Raw genomic sequence first — 18,066 nt, 5'->3', positions numbered from 1 at the left:
GTATTTTTAATGTGATAATCACTTCTTGTAGTTTTTTATTATAGTCTCCAGCATAGGCTGCGGTGCATTTTCTAGAACATCTTTGTTAAATTGAGAAAATATTTTACCTTAACATTAGCATTTAACATTTCTGAAGGATGAGGATTAACAGTATTTCACGGTACTAAAAATCTAATTCAGAGAGGCTTTGTTACAATTGTACACTATTTTATGTAAGATTTTCTATGTTATTTGATCTCAACCTCTTGTATTCGCTGAAGTCATATTGAAATAGAATAATATCAGAAAGTCCAGATGTATTCATGAAAGACTGGAAAATCTACACAGAGGCTGATATAGGCAAAAAATAGAGCAGCAGTTATGAAACACAGCCGTAAGTCTGAGAAGAGTAACTGATCTCTAGTATCATAGAACAAAATCATATATATATATATATATTTTTTATTATTATTATTATTATTTTTATTTTTTTTAAACTACATGAGCTCCAAAATCACGGCCTAAAGACTTTTGAATTCTTCAGTCCCTACCATTTGGTTCTTATTCTACAAGCTTTCAAGAAAGCTTTAGGTGAATTCAAGATTTTCTCTGGGTTTGAAGTTAGTGATAGCAAATCTGTCACAAATGAATGCCAATTTTCAAGTACTATTATGCAAGTCAAATAAAGAAAGCAGTGATTCACTGCTTCCTCAGCTAGAAACTGCCTTATAAAGTGCATATCATTTCTTAAAACAAATAACAGTGGTGTGCTAATTACTAATCATACAAGTAGGTGACCATTTCAGGTGATTAGAGTGCCTAAAAATCTGAATTGAATCTATGAGCTCAGTTGCACATCTTTGCAAGACTACATCTAGCAGGATTAGAATAGATAGAATCAAATACAACCAATATTGATTGACAGAATTAGGGTGGAAATGAATGTCTGGCAAAGATGGTTAATTTCTTAATGAAGCTATTTCCTTAAAAATATATTTATGAAATAAAGGAATTCCTCCAGATTGGTATGATTCCCTTACTCCACTGCTTAGCAGATGGGAAGTTTCATTACTGGACTGAAAGTTGATTTTTCTGACCTTATTTTGTAGGGAACAATCCAGATAATACAACCTGTGCGTTGACAGCACTAAATATGAAGCTGATCTTCACTCCAGTTGAAGCCTTGCCTGCTCTTTGATCACACTAAGCAAAGTTGAATTTATTTTACCTGAAGGTGTACACTGTAAAACTTAAAAGAGTAAGTGCTACAAAGAAGCAGCGGAAGCATCCATAATTTAAATGACAGCATGTTTTATACAGAGGGATGTCAAGCAATATAACAAAGCTGTGGAGTAAATTGAACAGAATTCAAGGATTCTAGTGTGCAGTTGGTAAAGCTAAATGATAAATTCTAAAATTGCTAAGTGAAATAAAGTGTATTGGAAATTTAAATAGTTGGAGATGTAAAATGTTTGCTATTGCCTAGCACACTTCTAGTACTACACAATATAAAATAATTGCCAATTAGGAGAAAATAACTATAAACATCTTAGTAAAGAAGAAAATTGGAAGACAGAAACTAGAACAAAGAAAAGACTTAGAATATGAGGCAGACAGCAAAGACTAATTTATTTATTGGTAAAGATTCTCTCGCTGGTTGAAGTTATGCTGATGAAAACATGTCAGGGTCTTACACACGTCAAGTGGCCTAGCATAGGTGTTAGCCAGGAGATACTGTATGAAGACATTATTCAAGCGAAAACGGAATTACTTGCATTCATTTATTCAGGTTTTTAGTGCAATACTATGCAAGAGTAACTCAGGCATTTTATTTTGTTTATGGTAAATAAACCAAGTTCCTTTTTCTCTCTCCAGTGCATGCACATAGCAGTCCTAAAAAAATACATTGGACTATAGGTATCAGAATAATGTAAAATTATCTAAAAATAAAATTTTATGCTCTAATTACTAGCAAGCTCACAAGAGATGAAAATACAGTAAGAGCCTCCTAAATGAATGGAGCAGTGCAGACATCCCAGGGATATCTTCCATCTGTACTCATATCCCTGACATGTCCTCATTTGCTCGGCAGCATCTCATTAAGATGAATGGACCACTTCACAAGTCTTTGGAGAGTTTCTGAAAGGGCAAGGAGACATGAAAGAGAAGTGATAGTATTTACCTTCTTCACCATTTAATGCGTATTTACTGGCATGGTGATCAGGTACTTTACATTTTAAAGAAAAACAACTGAAAGAATGACTCAAGTTCTTAGAGATGTTTTACTGTAGTTGCCAAACTTCCCCATCCACTACTGAGAGTTTTGTTCTATTTTGTTTCTTTTAATTAACTAGCTTCCTCTATATTTCCTTTAAGACCCGTAAAAGGTGAACTATATCAAGTTACTATTAATATCTGTAACCCTCAAATATAGCTTTATGACAGGTAGGTGCAACATAAATACCTTCAGTATGTATAGGTTTAATTGAAAGATCAGTAAAGCAGCACACTTTTGGTATTTACCTAAGGTACCTTCTCCAGCTGATCTGAAAGTTGTGCATTTATCTTCAGAATTCACCCTGAAATGCAAGCGATACCTAAAACAGCAGGATAAACCCATTACACTACCTTAATGAAAATTTAAGTCCACTTATTAAAAAGAAATGGTGGCAAGTAGAAAGAAATGATAGTAGGTGAAGTTCTGGTACAGCTCTAATTATGCTAGTGTAGCATTCTGGGAAGCTACAAGCAATTAGTAAATTTCAAGTCAATCTTATGTTCAAAAAAAAACCACAGATAGTAACCTCCATCCACCACACTTTCTGACAGGATCCAGACAAGCTCCCTCTCCTCTGAACCAAGTTGTCTCATGATGAAGTCAAAATTCTATGAATTTGTGTCCAAGAATGCAGTGCAACATTGGAATATGTGGCTCAGAGAAGCCTTGAAACCCCTTCTCTTACAGTTTTCAAGACTTAACAAGACAAAGACATATCTGACTTCATGAGGCTGGTGACATCCTGCTTCAGGCAGAAGACAGAGAAATGAAGTTATTTCCAACCAGTATTTCTCAGATTTCATGAGAATTATGAATTCAGATAGCTGGAATTGGATGCCTTAAGTCGACCATTGGAACTGTATTTGAATTGGAAGTCAGATGGCTTGGAGCATTTGAATTGCCTTCACTCTGGGATGCTCTGGAATACAGATTCATTTCCAGTGAGATTTTTCAAATACATCATCAGTAAAGCTTTAGCCTTAAGGTACCTATCAGTGATGTGTGAACATGAAATCTGAATTCTTCTGTTTAAAACCATTGCCAGTGCCATTGTGTGATACAGGTGACAATGGACTAACTTCTTCCTGAACTGGAATTTCTTGTATCTGTATTTTAAAAATCACTAGATACATAACACTGCAGTCAAACCCTCAGCTGTACACTGTAACACTCCCAATGTATGGAACACTTAAAACTTTACACTGTATTAAATTTGCATAAAGATTTATATGGTTTTATATATATAAAATGATAAATTCCTGCTAATTTGTTCAATTATGTGTGTTGAACATATGATTTTCTGAATTTTCAGTCTCTGTTGCTCTGGAGAATTAAGCCTCTAGCACTGCAACATTTTGTGAAACACACAAACATATGAATACAGAAGATACAGAACATGTATATAATATTTTCATAGATTGCCGTAGCAAATACTTAAAAGATAAAAAAATTAATTGAAGCATTTTCAGTTAAGTGCAGGAAATTTAAATATTACAGCCAATGTGTCTAATATGTTGTGAAGTTACAAGTTTCCTAGGATTCAATTCAAAAAGAGAGCAAACAGTGTGTCAGAAGATCATTTATTCTCTACTGTGTATTTTGCTTTAGATGCGTAGAAATTCACTAAGTATGTGATGAGTAACAATATTTTGATGTTAAATCTTTCCTGTAAACAAATGCTAAACTTGCTTTTAGTGAAAGATTGATTGTGCAAGCAAATTCCCAACTAAATCTATTCAAAATATCACTTGTTTTTGCACACCTTTTTAGGTTGTAAAAAATACTACCCTCAAACCTAAAAGCCTATTTTCCAACAATTTTATGAATGCAAATTCACCCTAAGTGGACAAAAATTCCAACAAAATATTTTACATATTTTATCTGTATGATTAACTGTTAGAAAAAGAGAAAATAGAACACTTGTAAGCCACTGAATAAATAAACATTCAGACTTCATAAAAAAAAAATCATACATCTATGGACATTAATAATAGAATTAACATTTGTGACAATAGCAATCTTGAGTAGCTGGAGGACACTATTTACTAAAAGAGTGATTTTAATAATTCTCAGATAAAGGAAGTAAGTTTGAGAATCTCTCTTCTCAGCTTTTAAATGTCCTAGTGATATGAGCAGCTCATGTGGAGACATTTAGCTTTTTTTCTATGTTGATGTTAGTTTTGCAGTTATACTTGGCATAACAGTTTTGATTAAACATTATATAAAATTGTAAGCTTCCTGAAGGGACTTAGAGTGGAGCCATCAGGTGCTAGGGCTGCTTTCCAGATGGCAAGAGATTTGCTCAGCTTCACACTTGTCTTCCCACTGATGATACTAAACCACTGTGGAATTCATTTGCAAGTAATTCTGGGAGCCATCAGGTTGATTTTCGAAAAATTTTAAATATCATCAACTCTGCTTTTAAAACAAAGTAGATGAGTTGTCTTGCCTGGTTTTTTAAACAATTTCCAGGTTTTCCCTTGAATAATTTTTAAAACTACATCTACATGCATTACACTTAAAAAACAACTATTGCTGGAGTTAAGGTTACAGGTGAACTGAAATGGTCACCTACAGTTAATCCTTTTCTAATCTAAATTTATGTGAAGCTAAACAGATACTATAATCAACATTACCTGGAAGTGGATAAGTATAGTAAGAAAATCAGGAGAAGGCAGCACATAATCAGATTCATTTGGGCTACCTCACATCTGGCTTAATTCAGACCTAATTTAACATAGAAAATAAACTTCTGCAAGAGAAAACTAGGAAGGGCTTAATCTCCTCTGCAGATGTAGCATTCAGAGCTTCATTCCCAAAATTCTTTCATTACTAAAGATTACTAAACTCTCAGTAGGCACTATTTTGACTTGAGATCCACTACTTCTGCCACACAAAGATGATCCAATCTAAGTCTACTGTCTGTTTAACTTGAATTTGACATTCTTTGACTTCAGGACCCTAAGGCTTCACTAACTGGATTTCAGGCTCAATATGCAGCAAGAGAACAGCCCTTTATTCCTCCATGATCAATAATTGTCTACTATTTATTGATAATGCATGAAGGTGAAAAAACAAATACTTATGACAAATTTAAGTTCACTTGATGCTTATGGTAAAAGTTATCACGGGAATAGCACAACTTTGAATGGACTTCACTGGACTGTTAGTAGGCTTCAGCTTTCAGCCAAAGAATCACCAAAATATATAACTCATTACTCTCTCTGAAACAACTAAGGAACTTAACTGTGGGTGGTCATTTGATAAATTAACAACAGTAGTCTAATGTCAGGCTGTCGTACCAATGTAACTCAAGGCCAAGCAACTGAAACTTTGAACTTCTTTTTTTTTTTTTATTTTTTTAAAAAAAAAGGACTCAGCTATTTTAACTCCACTTCCCCTGAGAGCCATGCACTGGAGATTCTTAACAAAATAATAGTATGAACACAAATTGTTTTATTACGAGAAAAGACCTCTGCTTTCTTATCACTACAGTTCATAGACGTTACCAACAACTGACAGGAGAAGAAAATGTTAAAATACTATTTCACAACGGGATTTTTTTAAATCAAAGTATTAAGTAATGTTAAATATAAAGGTCAGGTGAATCTGATCTTGACAGATAAAGATAAGGAACAGCAAGTCTTTTAAAGTTCCTAATATCTCAGAAAAAAAATTAAAAGAAAGGTCAACAAAGGATTGAGTCAATTTGCCGATGAGTAACACTTTAATGAAAAATAAATCTTAGGATCTATCAAATGATTAAAATGTCATGCCTGAACTATATTACTTTCCACATTTGTAGCAACAGTTCTAGCAACATAATTGAGAATTGTAAGAACAGTCTTTCATCTCAAAAATATATTATTTGACAGGTATAGGAAATTTTAAACAGTAACATATAGATTTACCAAGTTTTTCATTAAAATAATCTTTAGAAACTAATGTAGTAATAATAGGAAAATCCTTACAAAGTTATATCTTTTTGACCATATATATTTTAATTAAAATTTAACTTTGAACTCTGTTTTGAACTCACTATGACTGGGTCCCTCTGGTGTGTCGACCACACCCCACAGCTCCGTGTCATTAGCAAGTTTGCTGAGGGTGTACTCTACCCCTCTGTCAACGTCACTGATGAAGATACTGAAGAGTACGGGTCTAAGCACTGACCCCTGTGGGACACCACTTGACACTGATCTCCATCCAGACATTGAGTCATTGACCACCACTCTCTGGACTCTATCCAGGAGCTGGTTCTTAGTCTGTTGAACAATCCATCCACCCATCAAATCCTTATCTCACCAATTTGGAGAGAAGGATGTTATGGGGTACCATGTCAAAGGTCTTTCTTAAAAATGAGTGTTGTGTGTTGCCCTTTTTCATTTCACCATAGACTCTACCTGATTGCCATGACTTCTCAAATATTGTTGACAGTGTCTTGGCAACTACGTCAGCCAGTGCCCTCAAGACTCTGGGGTACACCTCATTGGGACCCACAGACTTGTTGATGTTGATGTTCAGATTCCTCAGATGGTCACAAACCTGATCTTCACTTACAGTGGGAGGGACACTGCTTCCTCAATCTCCTCCTACCAAACCAAACATTTGAGGGCTGTGTGATAAGCAATGATCAGAGAAGACTGAGGTATAAAAGTTAAGTACCTCAGCCTTCTCCTTGTCTCATTACCAGCTTGTCTGTGTTACTCACTAAGGGGGAGTGTACTCTCCTTAACTTTCCTTTTTTTTTTGTTGAATTCTTCACACACAAACATTTTAGTACCCATACATTATATATTTCCTCATATCCAAGTTTTGTCCCTGCCAAGATTTGTCAGAAATGTCTACAACAGATCATTTTTAGGCTGTCTCAGAGCAATCTTTATATTTTTATGGATTTGTTTTATCATTCCTCCTGAAATGCTGTAAGATACACAATAAAAGTTTGCCCATTCTTGTATGGATAACCCAATAAATATTTAGAGAGGTTTGAGGCCATATGAAATGCCAAGATAGTATGAAAAGAGAATAAAATTATTTGTAGCTATATGATGCTACTCCATCTATGCCAAGAAACAGCTTTGTCACATTAATAGTACTAATATAAAAATAACTAAAAATTAATTAATTGTAGACACTTACATCTACTTCAAATGTTTTGAATTTTCATTCCAGCCAATTCTTTTTCTGACCAGTTTTATGATACGTTCTCTACCACTGAGCCAGAAAAAATAACTATTGCCAACAGTGAGATTAAATTGAAAAGTCCCATGAAGAAATTGTTAAAGGCATGAATAATTTCATAGCTAAGAATGATTCCTCCTTTTTTAAGAGCTGTGATCAGTCTGAGCCCAGGGCAGCCTGATTGACTTGCTAGTTATTTCAGGTAATCAGAAAATCTGTAGGGAAAGATGTACTGATAATGAATCTATTTTAATGTTTTTTCTTTAATGCAGGCCTGGATTGTCCATTGCTTTCAGATGCTTCAGGAGACATACATGAATGTTTCAAATAAAAATGCAGCAGTTTCTTAAAAATTTACATTACATATATATTTCAAAGAGCAATTATAGGTCAGATGGTCCTTGGCTTCTCTGAAGCTACAAAGAACTGCAGGAAGGAATAAAACCTTCTTACCCTCTCTAGGAAGAACAGCAATTCCAATTCTTAATAACACAACAGTGCTTTCTGCATTTTTGCCTTGAGACAAGTCTCTGGACTGTTTGGACAATCCTTGGAAAAGCCAGATGGAAATGAATTTTCTGGTCTCTTTTAATAGGCGTCGCTCGAGGTGCACATGATCTGAGCACCATGCACCTTTGGGAGGTCAGCGAAGGATAAGGATTTTTCTGAAGGATTCAAGAGAAGGGAAGTACACTGGCAAGCTGGGATTGCTAAAATACTGTTTCATGTGTCAGTCAAGAGTAAATAGACCTGACCCTTCCAGATGTTCCCATGAAATTGAACTTGGGAGAAAAATAAATCTCCAGATTCTCTAAAAAAGGAGAAAGGAAATTTGGAGGTCAAGGAAATTGACAATTTTTTAGTTTCCTGACTATAATCAATGTCAAATAAAGGCCCAGTCATCACTTGTAAATCAGTGATAAATATTAGTATAGTCTTTATCCTCAAGGCAAATGAGATTGTTCAGATTAACAATGAAAACCTCCCATGGCATACAGTAAATACAGAGTTGTCATTTTCAGGACAGGGGCCTCTCTACATAACAGATTAATCTAAATTCTATTGAATTTGGCAGTAGGGTGCCTTTTTTTTCCCCCCTGAATGGACTCTATTTATATAGTCTCCTTACCTCAAAAATAATTTTGTGATGAGAAATTTTACATGGAAGAGAAAGAATTTAAGGATAAATGAGAAAAACATATCAATGTATGTAATACTGGTAGAGCAAATCACTTTTGGATTGTCTCAGTCACAGAGCATCTGACAACTATGGTGAAATAAATATTTAGGAACAATGAATGAAAATGAGCAGAAAACAGAATGAGACAATACAATGTTTTTTCAAGACATACATAAAAAATTGAACAAATCCTATGTATAAGTTGCAAGACATCCATTTTCCCTCATACACTACTTGGTGTAGTGAATAACAGATACAAGTAATCTGAATTTGACACAATTCTGATTAGCTAATCTAGAAAATACTGATGCCACAAGAATTTTCATGAACAAATGAGATTTTTATACTCAGAAAAAGAACATTTTGTCATATAAATCACAACAGTGTAGCTTTAACAAGTTTAAAATACTTTGTTAAACACCTAGGTATCAAACCATGACTACTTTCTATGCCACCCAGAGTTCTGTGCATCCCTATATAGCAATGTTTAGCCATTTTTCATTTAAGATTTATAGGGAGAGTTAGCACTGCCCTTTCATATTCAGTGCACTTATTTGTCCAGAGAGCAATCTACTTTAGCTGATCCCTAGCCATATGTTTTAGCATGTATTCCTTTCTAGCAATGTGCTGGGCAGATTTTCACTGTCAGTTAGGTTGACACTATACCACAAAAAAATATACAACACCATTGTTGATTGAAGACAACAAGAAAATTGAAAGCTCCAATGCATTCTCAAAAAAGAGTTGGAGTAAAGAAGTTGTAAATCTTACTAACTGCTAGGTAGTTCTTGTTATAACCAGTAATATTTGTACTTCAGCAGACTAAATCTGCATGCAACTGTGGTGAACTGGAACTGCAGGGCTCATCTTTTCCTTTCTAACTATTAAGAAAAGCAGTTTTATTTTAACCTTTCTAACATCCTTATACTCTAACGGTATTATATTTCAGAGATCAAAACGTGGAAAAAAATTCACTAACAGTATCAAATCAGTTATTAAAACTGAAGCTGCTATTATTGTCTTGGCCTTAGATACTTGCTAAGCTTATGAATTTCCCTTAATTGTGCCTGAAGATTATAGATGTGACACTAATGCGCAATTCAGCTACTACTATGCTTTATCTAATGGCATTTAAATTAAATATTTTTTACAGATTTTTCCAAAAATCAAGGTTAATTTTTTATCTTTCATGGTAAAAAAATATTAATTTTACATTCCAATTAAGAACAATCATAGCAGACAATTTCCAGCTGAATATTTCCCTCTCTGCCAAGGTGTTTATATATCCTATGGCATATTTCTCTATTCTTACATCAGCTAATCAGTTACCAAGAGCTGTGACTGAAACTGTGAAGACAAGGAAATATAAAGGCATCTGCTCATCTTGTATTTCTTACTACTTCCTTCATATATTCCCTCTTTTCTACCCTAGGTAATAATCATAAACTTCAGTCATCCTGAGACCACAAAAGCTAGTCAGCAGGTATTACCATAGTATCTCAGAAGACTCTGTACCCAGAAACACAATCTGTGTGTTTATCCAAGAGACCAACATCACTCAGTACAAAATGCTCCTTACCCACATGTGCCATAGCACAAAGTTATAATCAGAAAACCTCTCATGAGCTTGTCCTGCATCTCAGATGACAGTGTACAAAATATGCTTGACCTTAAAATTATTCATCTAAGCAAGCACAATGCCATTCCTCTGCCTAAACAGAATTTTGGATATTCTCCCCAGATTACCACTTTTTTTCCCTTACTCATGAAACATCTTGTAATCCTATCTTGATCCATTTTTGTTGAATAAGATCTTATGTAGATTAAAAGTTTAGTAATGTTTTGATACAAAAGACCATTTGCATAATTACAATTGAAAGACATGGAACTAATATTAAATAAAATTGTAACACACTCTATACATTAAATACTGTTACACTTTCACAAAACATCTGTAAAAGTTTCCTTGCATTCTTTCAGTGTTTGCTTCAGTGAGATCTGGTCTCATCTCTCTAAATTACGATAGCTGTCAGCAACTATTTGCAGCAGATGAGGTGTAGGAAAACCCTAAGCAGTTCTGAATGAGGAGCATGAACAGAAGAGAGGGGACAGTAGAGGAGAGAAGAGAACCTCTTGGAAAGGACCTTCAAAAATAACCTAATCCAACTGATGCCTGTATGGTCACTACAACTGACTCAATAATCAATTCAAGGAGCGACTAGTTGAATATAAATAATAAAGCAGTCCCTTTTCTTCAGCTCTTATTGGAGAAGTTTTTAATTCAACAGAGGAGTTAAAAAAAGCATAGAAATCTTTCTGACTTTAAGGAAGTCTTCAGAAACATAAGCAAACAGGATGCTGCACCTTTCCAATTTGAGTTTGCTTGTGATCCAGCTAATTTCAGTTTATGAAACTGATGCCTGTATGACCACTACAACTGAATCAATAACAAGCCAGTCCATTAATGAATAGCAACGGCTGTGAACCTCACAGTTCACCCCAGGTTATACTGGGAATCCTACAAAGGAGAAATAGACAGTTCCTGGTACAGAGAAAACAATCAAAATTATTTATCAGATTAATAAGTGCAATGTTTTAAAAAAACCTTTAGAACAGTTTTTGACCTGTTATACTAGTACCAATCTACTGCAACTTCTCTGTAATTCACTAATGTGCCATTTCTTTCTACAAGGTTCCAGACTAGTTATGAAATGAATCTCCCACTGTGCATTAAATAACAAACATCATTGTTCCCATTAATTTCTAATACAGCTTTTACCTTCCTACAAAGACTGATTTAAACAGAGCATAATCATTCATACATTTTGACGATTAATTGAAATCCATTTTTATATCAATCAGTACAGTCTTTTGGACTCTGTGATGTTAACAGATATCCACAGATCACCAATAGGAAGAAAATGCTAATTTCTAGACCTGATTGCTCATGTAACTAATGCTTTATCTATCACATTATCCACTGGAGACGATGATCAATCACAGCAGTAATCAGCAGACTTATAAAGAGTTTACACTGTAACACAAAACTGTAAAGAAACTATAATAATTATCCGCTCCCAATGTGCTCTGTTCACTGAACAGTGTCTCAGTCATCTGTTGTTTCCTGGCTTATTGGAGGATTTCTTTTATCTTTCCCCTACTTTTTGCAAGAAGAAAATGGAAAAACATGAAATAGTACCAGACAGTAATGTATATCAAACCATGTCCCAGCAACAGCAATACAACTACAAAATTTCTCAATATAGGCCAAATACTTTGTTGATGGTTACATATTAAATAAATGAGATACTAAATTTGTAATCTTGTATTTGCTATCAGTATTAACATTGTTTCCCATTAATTCCTTTTGCTTTATTTTTTCTAAAATGAAAGATGCTTCTGTATAATACATGAAACTAGATAAATGCCCTGCATTTTTTTCTTTGCCATTATGCTAATATTTTATTCCGAAGCAAATCTCCAAAGTCTTGCTATAAGTGGACAGAAGATGGAGCTGATGAATACATCCATATGTAATCATGGCTGCTTTTATTCTTTTTAGTGGATGGAAACCTTCCAGAAGTAATATATTTCTACTCAGAACTGGAACTGAATGCACTTTCCCTTTTCAGAGATTTATTTCTCAGTAAGGTGCAACAAAAGACATGGGAGCATTCATCTAGCATTGCTGAATGTTGCCTGTGAGGATGTGAACTTTTTTGACTTTGTGGTAAGTCAGTAAAGATGGAGACACTCAGGGCTTTGATGCTAAAACTGACCTTTGATAATTAGCTAGAAGAAAGGAAAAAAGCAATCTATTACATGCATGAATAACCTTATCTTAATTGCCAGCAAATGAAATCAGCCTTTTTTTTAATGCCTCAGACTTCATTCACCTTAAAATCTTCTATTTGTGGTTCTTGCGGGGAATTGAAGCTCAAGAGAGACAGTTATGGTGACCAGAGCCAAATAAATCCATTTTGAGAAAGGCGAGAACTGAAAAAGAGTAAAGGCTTTGATCTGAACCCTAGGTCATGTGAGAGGGCACATATAATGAAGCCTCATTACAAAGTTTTACTTTACAGAATCTTGCAGTAAAATGCTGACCAAAAAAAAAAAAGGAGTTTGAGCTTAACTCATGTATCAATGTGATGATTGGCATTGTGCCACTTCATGATTTTTGGTTATTTTCGTAGGACTGTGTCTAATAGCTTGATTTTTAGTAGATTTTCTGGATTGCCTTTTTTTTTTTTCCAGTTTTAGATTTCATTTCAAAAATTTTTATAGAAAACTTCTCTCTCTCAATACAAATCTCAAGATCTGTTTTCACATGCACACAGGTCTTTCTGAAACCCAAGCGTCACAAAAGTCACATGAATATAAATAACACCAAATAAGTTTCAGTCAGCAAAACTCCACAGCAGAGTTCACTGTTTCGCTGCTACTAGCCTTCTGGGTAAACACTAAACCACAGTGAATTATTATTATTTTTTTTTTTAAAAGTTAGTTAAGAGGTTTAGTTCTCTGTAGTTCTGCAGAAAGAGACATATGGACATACATATAACTCCTCATCAGTTCTGACAGTCTGAAAACATCTCTCTCTCTCAAAGTGTACTTACTCCTATTTTGGAGTATAAAACTATTATGGAATACTTAAGTTCTCCATACAATCTCCATACACAGTTGACTTACTTTGGCATACTTTAAAAGGTAGACTTAATTATGGAAACTGTTAGGTTCTGCCTTTTCTGTGAGACTGCGTACAGGGAACAAAGATGTACTAGACTAAAGAGACAAAAGGGCAACAAATCTGATGAGGGATTTGGAGTACACATCTTACAAGAAGAAGGCCAAGGGAACTTTTTCAGTCTAGAGATGAGAAAGAACAGGGAAGACCTTATTGCTGTCTACAAGTGTTTGAAAGGATGCTGTGGTGAGGAGGGGGTTGGACTCTTCTCCTGAATAATAGCAATAGGACTAGATGGAATGGCCTTAAGTTACACCAAAGCAGATTCAGCTTGGATATCAGGAAAAAATTTCTCCTCAGAAAGACTGGTAATGCATTGGAAGAGGTAGAATCACTGTCCCTGTTTAAAGAAAGGGTAGACATAATGTTTAGGGAGGTGTTTTAGTAGACAATACTGGTGGGTAGGCAGACATTTGGATTTCTCCAGCCTTAATGATTCTGTGATATTTTAAAATAAATAATATCAATTCTAAGCATCTGAAATCAAAAGGCATAACCATCATAACATCAGCTTTGAAGTCTTCAGAGAAAGAAGGAAATAAGATTCATCTTTTACTTTTATCTTACTAAGGTACACCTTTCATACTTTTCATTGTAATCCAGAAATATCCAGTACATATTTCAAAATATAATTAAAACACTTGAATTTTGAGTAAGAAGATGAATCTAGCAGCTTGATTTCAGTTTTTGGAGAAAGAAGACTGTAATGTGCTGGAAAGCACAGCAATGACAGCAGACTACTGAAGTTCTAGACTGCAGTAAGCAAGGACTTGTTTAAATGCAACAACTATAAAGACAAAAATAAAAGAAAGAACCTGCTTACTTTCAGAAGACTTCAGGTACATAGGGATCTTCAGCAAGATATCTTTGTGTCTACTGCCAACCCTTAAATAAACTCTGGGAAGGGGTGGATTCTAACTCCACCCCTTCTGGTCACTCAGGTGCATTGTATGCACCTGAGCTCCCCTGGGTTGGCCCTGCCTCCCCACCAGGTGTTCAATCACTGCTTCAAGCATCTTCCACTACAGTGACTGAAATGTGGCAGGATGCTCTTGGTAAATCACAGGACTTGTCATAAAATCGGGGCTTGGCAAAAAGTTACATTTCCATTTCTTTTTTAATAATTAGTTGCACATTTCTGAGTGGATATTAAAGACATAGTCTTACAAACAAGTAACAAAACATTTCATGAAAGTAACCAAAACCATTACAACTACTTAACAGGTGGAAAAATTGAGGCTCAAAGGAATGAAACACCCTGAGAAAATGAGCATCCAGCAACCCTCTCATATTAAAGTTTATCTCAAAAATTCCACACAAGTATTCCTTTCCTAATATTGTCTTAAAATAGGCATCTTTGTGCTTATGGATTTTAGTCATAAATGATAAATTGACCAACTTAAATAAAAGCCAACTTGTTATTACGTGCAGCATTGCGCAATTTGCCCATGAATTTTTCTATAAATCTTGTCTCAATGCATAGTAAAACTGCCCGATAAGAACCATTTTCTACAAGCCTCAATTCTAATCCAAATATAAAAACCTGTTCAGAATGTCTTTCTAATTACATAAGGCTTTCAGGACTTAAATTAGAGTAAAAATATACCCCCCCAAAATCCTAATTGCTTTGACTCTGTGCCTTTCACACGAATGAATTAAGTAAGGGCAAAGTACAAAAAGAAAAGAGAAGCGGGAAGGATGATTTCAATGTAATGATTAGTTTCATCATTTACTTGTCACTAAGGCATGGAGAAAAGTTAAATCATTGGAAGACTCAGCCATAGCACAGCTGTTGGTAGTTCAGCAATGTGATACACCAAGATCTCAGTAATGTTATTTTGTCTTTGCTGTATGCAGTGAGAAAAAACAAGGGTGGTGTCGTTAAATGAGTATATCAAGTAGGATTTTTTTTCAGTATTTAATTTAAATACTTCGCAATCAGCATAAAAATGTCATTATGCAATCCTGGAAAGACCAATGTTCAGGCTTAAATTTAATGCTTGAAGTTTATAATATGCATAAATCTTTGTGATTATGTTGAAGTTAACCATTTAATCCTTGTGATATAAAATAACGTGCTTCTATGTAAAATATTGTTTTAGTCTAATTATTTTTGGAATACATTTTTTTGTTTTGCTTGGAAGGTCACATGGGTGAGGAAGCATTTCCAAACATGAACACTTAACACAGAAAAAGTTGAACATGAGAATATTTAGAATCATCAGAATTACAGCTGAAGGTTTACAAATCTCAGTGATTTGGGAATATAAAATAATTTTGCTGATTATTTCCAGGTTACAGCTATGGCCTAGCTATGATCTGTCATGTAGGACAAGAAGGTAAGTTCTGAAAGAGAAAAAATGAAAACACATTTGAATGAAAGCTTAGCCCCCAAAAACAAAGTAAAAAATAAATAAATAAACAAAACAAAAAACAGCTTACGCTTTTCAGGGCTCAACTATGTTTTAGAAAGACAATATTCACAGGCAGCTTCCATTCATGGAGTAAGTTTCTAATTTCCTGCTGCTGACTCACAGCAATTATGCTAAGAGACACAGACCAGATAAAAAGACTCTTGCAGAAAACTCACAACTCAAAAGGTTGGCAAATTAGCTTATTCACAATGGTGAATTCAGCTCTAGGGGTAAGAAATCATGAAAACCTGCAAAAGGACAGTTTTCATGTGCTTTGATTTGAGAAAGGAAAGAGACGCATAGGGAACTATGCAGACAACAACGTGCTTTTAGTGGCAGCAGACAAATTCAAAACAAAAACAAGCAATTGAAAGCAGAAGCAATCTTGATAAAGCACTGGGCTCCTTCTCATCTTGAATGTTTCTTTAATGAAGAAATTCAACTGCATTAAAGACAAAGTTTGCATAAAAAGAAATGCACTGTTCTTTCAATAAAAACGCAACTAAAAAAAGATTTAAAAGTGTAAAGTTGCAAATCACAACAGGAGTCAAGTCACACAAGGGGCTTTTGCATAAGATCTTGTGAAATAAATAATGAGGCACCAAGTTTTCAATAGCTAGGTAACTATATGAGGGCTGTTCTGAAAGTAATGCCTCCTACTTTATTATATTTACTTACAGTATCAGAGGTGGATGTTGGCGTTATTGCAGTAGAGGTGGAACCTTTCCACCAATATTCCATTACATTCTATTGCTGTGTGACAGACGGCAGCAGAGGGGCAGACTGACAAAATGGCACCTGATGGATGCCAGAGAAGGTGTGCCATTCAATATCTCCTCGTGAAAAAAAGATTGCAGCGATTAACATTCGTGGACACTTGCTGAACATTTGTATAGATTAAACAGTGGAGGAGAGCACAGTGAGGCATTTCAGAAGTAGTGACATGACATGAAAGACAAGCCATGTTCTGTACATCCATGCAAATTTTTATGGGTGTGGGGTGCAGCCTCCTGTTCATTGCTAGTAAAAATGGATAGCTAATGGGGGTGACTATGTTGAAAAATAGTTGAGAATTTTCTCTATTAAACAGTGTTATTGTGCTCTTCGTATCTGTTGCAGTTTCCATGGAAATAAATAGGAAGCAGTACTTTTCAAGTGACCAACATATGTCTTCAAAAGTTTGAGAAATACTGTTATAGTAACTGCAGACCTTTGCAGACAACTCCAGACATTTTTTCTATGTACTTTTTATTTATTTCTTCACTGAAATCAGCTGTGAAACTAAGTGGCTGCAGTACAAAATAACAGAAGAGAGAAGTCTAGATAGACGATTATAGGCCCCTACTCCTATGTTTGCACAGGAATCAGCTCAGAGCTAGCATCATAGAAGTGCAAGGACCCAGAGGAACTAGCCTGTAATCAGCTAGATGGGACAAAACCAGTACCATCCACAGCACACTCTTATAAGCATGATCATGATAAGATTTGATAGAAGAAAAAGTTGCTTCGCTTTTTCATATACCTAAATGAAAGGAACATCTTTACTTTTGTATACAATAGAAATAATTGCATTTTTATGTTTTCCGTGGTTTCATTCTTTATTTTTCATGTCCAATTCATCTCATAAGCTGGCTTTTACTATGAGTTTTAGCTAAAAAGATTGTTTCCCAGTGATAAATCCCTTTTATTTTTTTACTAATTGTTCTACTGTTTGGCAAAGTGTTTATAGAGCTTTCAGAAACAAGTTCTGTCTGCAAAAGTATGTTTCATTTGGGGTTTAGACTACTCTACATTTGATATCTTGTCAGCTGTATCTATTTGCTGGGGTATGCATTTTTTCCTGGGCAAATGCTTTCTAAATGGTACGGGGATATGATGTGCAATTTTTTTTTCATACAGCTATTTTTTTATTATCAATTTTGACAATTTATCTTGTCTTCTAATTCCAAATAGTCTTCAATTGGATTATTTCAATATAGGTTTAATTTTTACATATGTGTAACAAGTAGGGCACACGTTACTGGTAATAAAGATCACATGTTTGAGAGCAGTAGGATTAGTTTATAACTGAAACAGTACTTGCAAGGATATTGTTGTAACCATCATTATGGTGTATAATGCAAAACAATTGGTCTCTGCAAGTCTTCCAGTACATGAAGTCAGGGATTATAGTATCACAGAATCACAGAATGGCCAGGGTTGGAAAGGACCTCAAGGATCATGAATCTCCAACCCCCCTGCCACTGCAGGGTCACCAACCTCTCAATTTAATACTAGACCAGGC

The 18,066-nt window shown here is 34.9% G+C and overlaps 1 protein-coding gene and 1 long non-coding RNA gene across 2 annotated transcripts in view; both read right to left on the bottom strand.

Annotated features, from left to right (window-relative positions):
• The window catches only part of KCTD8 (potassium channel tetramerization domain containing 8), an 86,920-nt gene that overhangs the window by 33,208 nt on the left and 35,646 nt on the right, over positions 1-18,066 (bottom strand). The gene's annotated exons all lie outside the window — the stretch shown is intronic.
• LOC109367364 lies at positions 1,090-14,248 on the bottom strand. The gene is made up of 3 exons (XR_002114444.2): positions 14,192-14,248; positions 2,503-2,576; positions 1,090-2,118 (listed from the first exon to the last, which is right to left on the bottom strand). It is a non-coding gene; the product is annotated as an uncharacterized LOC109367364 (long non-coding RNA).

Source organism: Meleagris gallopavo, chromosome 4 (assembly GCF_000146605.3).
Source record: "Meleagris gallopavo isolate NT-WF06-2002-E0010 breed Aviagen turkey brand Nicholas breeding stock chromosome 4, Turkey_5.1, whole genome shotgun sequence".
NCBI lineage: Eukaryota > Metazoa > Chordata > Aves > Galliformes > Phasianidae > Meleagris > Meleagris gallopavo.
The sequence above is the reverse complement of the archived record's forward strand: the minus strand, read 5'-3'. Positions and strand labels throughout refer to the sequence as shown.